The sequence below is a fragment of the Cucurbita pepo genome, chromosome LG05 (genome assembly GCF_002806865.2).
Source record: "Cucurbita pepo subsp. pepo cultivar mu-cu-16 chromosome LG05, ASM280686v2, whole genome shotgun sequence".
In the NCBI taxonomy this organism is placed as follows: Eukaryota; Viridiplantae; Streptophyta; class Magnoliopsida; order Cucurbitales; family Cucurbitaceae; genus Cucurbita; species Cucurbita pepo.
Genome location: NC_036642.1, coordinates 6,497,388 through 6,502,791, shown reverse-complemented (window position 1 = coordinate 6,502,791; position 5,404 = coordinate 6,497,388).

Sequence of the window (5,404 nt, the reverse complement as noted above, 5' to 3'; positions counted from 1 at the left end):
TGAAATTATTATAAAATAGCACATTGAATAAATAACATGACAATGTCACGTCCGGTCGTAAATGAAACAAAGGGAATGAATTTTTGGGCTAAAAGCGATTGATTATGAGTCGAGATGCGAGCTTTTCGGGGCATTTTAGGAACCCTAAAGGGTTGATTATGGGGGTTTGGTTAAGTATGTTGGGTGAATGGGGGCTGCAAATCCACGTATTTTTGTGTCTGTTTGTATGAAATTATATAAGTTAAGCTCCACTAAGCTCCTTTGAGGGGACGAAGCTTCGTGGGACATGCACGAATGGACCTCATTTTAGAGGCACCGACCATGTCCTAATCTCCAACAAACAACTTTTTTAATAAAAGAATCCCTCACCTATTTATTATTGGTCTCTATTTATAAAATTTTATGTACCATCAAAACTTTTTTAATATAAATTTATTAAAATTTTGTACTCGGTACCCTTTTTAATCTAAACGAGTGTCGCGAGTTTGCAAACAAATAACATAAAGGATCTACGACGATTCATAGTAATAAGTGAAATAGTATAGATGTACCGTTAAAACACGAGGACAATTTACTATCATAACTAATAGTCCCTTCCCGTAGTATAACCTTGCATGCCCATGCGCTTGCCTTAACTTTGAGATTAGATATGCGCACACAAAAGAAAAATATCGCAAAGGGGGACCGAAAACTGTTTAATATTAGTAAACTTTCATGCACGTAGAAGAGTGGTGGTCACCAGTCAAAATCACAAAATGGCCATACAATTCTGACCCATTAATAGGTAATTATCATAAGGTCATATCACAGCGTTCCAACACATGTAAAAGGTCCTAAATTACCGATACTTGACAATATCTTAAAAAACACCCTAGCATATAAATTAGACTTGTCTAACTGAAACAAATCTATAACAGTCCAAACCCACTGCTAACAGATATTGTCCGGTTTGATCTGTTACATATCGCCGTCAGCCTCATAGTTTTAAAACGCATCTACTAGAGAGAGAGACTTCCACACACTTATAAGGAATGCTTTCTTTTTGTCTCCAATTTACCTAAACCAACGCTGAATTCAACACTCGTGCGAATGAGGCAACATGATTCGACATCGTTGCATAATTGCCAACGATTCCTCCTCCTAACTCGGTTCCCCCACGGTACACTTTGATAGACAACCTCGACAATACCATGGCATCAGTCGAACTCATAACCATGCTAAAACAAAACCGAAACCCACATCCGAAATCCAACCGAAAAATCAAAGGAAGATGAATTGAAGTAAGTTAATTGTACAAGTATGGGACAAAGAATTATAGGGCATAGCAATGGGCAACGCACGAGGGTTGGGCACATTGAAAAGATTCCTAAACTAATTGTTGTAAGAAACAGGCAGATTGAATCTAAACAAAGATGGAATCATTTGCATTATAATTGAAGAACGTGAGGGAAGACTGTCATTACACCAAAGCCAAGCTGGGAAAACCCCCCCTTAATCAATTTCTTAATCACAACAACATTGATTATTGATTATTAATTAAAGAAATGGTAGTATGTGAGTGTATGATTGAGGCCAACCATGCATTGCCGTGGTACTTGTTCTTGTGAAGCTCTAATTTAATTCTCAGTTTGTAGGGATTGATGAAGATGTTTTGTAGTTTTCAATCTTTAATTCAATATAGCTGGCCATTTACTCTTATTATATTCACATTTCCCCCATCTCATTCAACATTCAATGCATCTATTATTGCATAAACAATTCTGAGTGTGTGAGCTCACTTGCACGTATTTCGACAATTTTTACGAGATAATCGCTTAATTTTGTTAAATTTAGTTAGGGGTGTACACGGGTTAGGTTGGGTTGGAAAAATCTTTTGGACCAACTTGAAATTTCAGGTTGGTTAGCTTGGTGATTCGAGTAACCTATCTTAATCTGGATCTTGAATTGACTACCGATATTCTCAATCATTTTACTAGGCCTCTACTAGACCGAGAATTGTGGTTGGCAAACTCTTCTCGATCATCCAATATCAAGAATACGTTATAAGCATCTTCAAATTTCTCACCAAGCTCAAAGGTGACATATTCAAGATGTTCGTATTTTCTTTCACAACCTCTCAAGTGATCTAGAGCACCGATCTTGGTGTTATTACCCAACTTGTCTTTACGAGTGTAGGTCAATAACACCAAACTTATCTTCGAATAGAGCTCACAACCTAATCCTCTATTTTCAGTTTGGGTTTGGTTGGATTTTTGGGCACTATCAGAACCCATCGCTAAAATCGGTTACAAACATTAAATATTCTTGATTTTTGTAATAATATTAAAAGTAGGGTTTGAGTTAGGAAGTAACCTTATTTTGATGTTGATTGGGTTAGTTGGGTTGACCCAACTAAAAAAAATGTCAACTGGTGACGATTCAATTTTTGATTTTCCAAAAATTCAACCCAACCCAAACTAAATAAAATCGGTGAGATTCCACATCCAGAGAGTGGAACGAAACATTCCTTATGTAAGGGTGTGAAAACCTCTCCCTAATAGACATGTTTTACAACTGAGGGTGACAACCATATGTAACAGACATACAAAATCTAGTTTTTTTTATTGTAAAATATAACTCAACCCAACGTTTATAGTTTGAGTTGTATTGTCCAAGTTAATCAGGTTCTCGAGTCATACGAACACCTCTAAATTTAGATATTTATTGTAAGATATTAAATTTTAGATAGATGGTCACTCTTGAGCGTCTATCATCTACCCACGTTCTTTTTTTTATCCATAGCAAACTCAAGGTGGATATAGCTTCATAAATTCAAGTTTCGTTGAGCTAAAAATATTAGAATTTCAAGTAATCTAAGTATCCAAACTTATGTTTATGATTTGATATAGTTCTCGTAAATAGTCTCGTCCCTACCACAAGAACTTCTTAGAATAAATAAAATCGTACCGACCAAATTTATAATAGAACGAAGACGCCGAGCCAAAGAAAGAGATAAGATGAGGGAAGTATGAAAATGGTTGTATAGGTAGGGTTGGGGCATGTGGGTTTGTGGGGTTTGGGTTTGATGGGATGGTTGGTAAGATCATAGATATATATACATATCGGTGGAATGGAATGGTCCTTCTGATCCAAATGTACCTTAATGTCCCATTCTCATTTCACGAACAGACCTACTTCCCAAACCGTGTGGCATTCATTACACTTTCTCCATCATCTTTTAACTATTTCTTATATGAACTTCCAAAAGAATATGAACCAATCCCTCGCCTTGGAGCCCCCAGATGGTAGGAGATGGCGAGAGCCCAACCACCCCAAGATTTAACGTATTATACCATTTGTACTAAACGTTAGATATTCGAATCTCCACTTATGAATCAAATCGTTTTTGTTTGTCTAAAACAAATAGAGTTTCCTTGTGTAAGATCCTGCATGTACTAGCGAGGAGGCTGAGTCCCAACGGGAGATAGATAGGAGGTCCCACATCGATTGGAGAAAGGAACAAGTATTAGTGAGGACGCTGGGTCCCGAAGGAGGGTGAACTGTGAGATCCCACATCAGTTAAGGAGGGAAAAGCTTAGAGAGGACAATATCTACTAGCGTTGGACTTGGACCGTTACAAGATGTGTCAGTGCAAAAAGATATTTTGTGGAGCATTGAAAATGCAAGAAAATCGTTGAGTAGGTAAGGCAATGAGATATTATGTTGACCCTCGAGTGGTATTGTAGATCAAACCAACCCCTTCCTTTGTTTTGGAGTATATATATAATTTTATAACTTTGCTTCATGTCTCCACACATCAAGCTTTTGATACTCACAATCTTTGCTCGGTACACGTTCGTGTTCGTGTCGTTAACCTTCTAATCGAAGATTTTCAATCCATTAGAAATCAATAACTTTTTTGTTTTTTTTTTTGAATTTGATTAAGAATTTAAATATTTATTGTATTATAATGATAAATAAAAAAATAGTCACAATTTTTAAAATAAAAAAATGAAATGATTATAAAATAAAATGAGCTGGAATTGAATTATTTTTCCATTATTGAGATTGCTATATAGATGAGTTTCTATATAAAGGCTAAATTAATTTTTTTAAAAAATCTATATTTTGTATTTGTTTTAAAAATATTTAAACGTAAAAATAAAAAAAATACTCGTGAATTTTGGAAGAAAACTCTTATCTTTTATCGGATTCACAAGAAACACTTAGTGGCTTTGAGAGAACCATTATAGGCTTTTGTTTTTAAATCTGTCAAGAATCGAGTAATAACCAAAAGCTAGCATTCTATTATGATCGCATATAGAGTTCTATAGAACCTCGAAAAACGGTAAAAACATTGTTCTTGACACTAATTGTGAAAATTATGATGAAATCTAGAAAACTTGTCTACTGAACATTCGAAGAAGACGAACAAATGAGCGAAGGTATGCATTGCATAGCTTGAGGGACATGTGTTGGAGTCACAACAATGCGTGTGCGGTTGGCCTAAGAGGAGATGCATGTCGATGGGTTGTTGGCTTGGAGCAACCCGACCCAACCTGTCGCTTGCATTCGATCAGTCTAGCGCCTGAGACCTGAATTGCCCACCTGAACTGACCCATAATGGAAATTCCATTGGAGCATTGATCATACGGGTAGCCATTGGAGCTGACACGTACTAAGGAGTCGTGCCCCCCAATTTGGGGCGACTAACTGGTTTATGGGATGGGTTCGTCAGCTAACCTCCCATGAATGACGAGGAGGCTAGAATTCACCGTGTTGTCTCCACTTAGTATCGAGTCCTTTGCGGTAACGCTTCAACTTTGGATACTAATTACCGCTACATAAGCTAGCTAAGGTAGCTACTCATGTCTGTGAACAACAAGAGCTATATATCTAGATTGCTTATTGAGCATATTTATATTCACATCCCCGTTTCCTTTCTTTTTCAAGTGTCCTAATGCTACTAGTCGAGATGAAGGAGCGTTCAAGAGCTGTGCAATTACAAAAGGGAACATTTCGAAGTGTCAGTTGTCTTTATGTTTGAACCTTTTGTATTTTATTCTGTAATTGTATCCACGTCCCATTTTGTTTTGTATTAATTTTTTTTTGTAACATATATTTTGTATTATCGTCCGACAACCAATAAATGAATGCATTAAAATTTTATTTTGTCCGTTACAAGTTTTTTTTAAAAAAAGATATTGTAACTGCAATTGTAATATACTTAACAAATAATGATAAAACTATATTATTATTATTATTATTTAAAATAAAAAGAAAGAAACCGAAAGAACCATTTGAAACATATATTGAATGGCCTTAAATTACTCGAAACTAAATAACTCCATGTAGAAACCTAAGTTATGTCTTTCAAACCCTATTAATACATACACCAATTGACAAATATGATATCAAAAAGAAA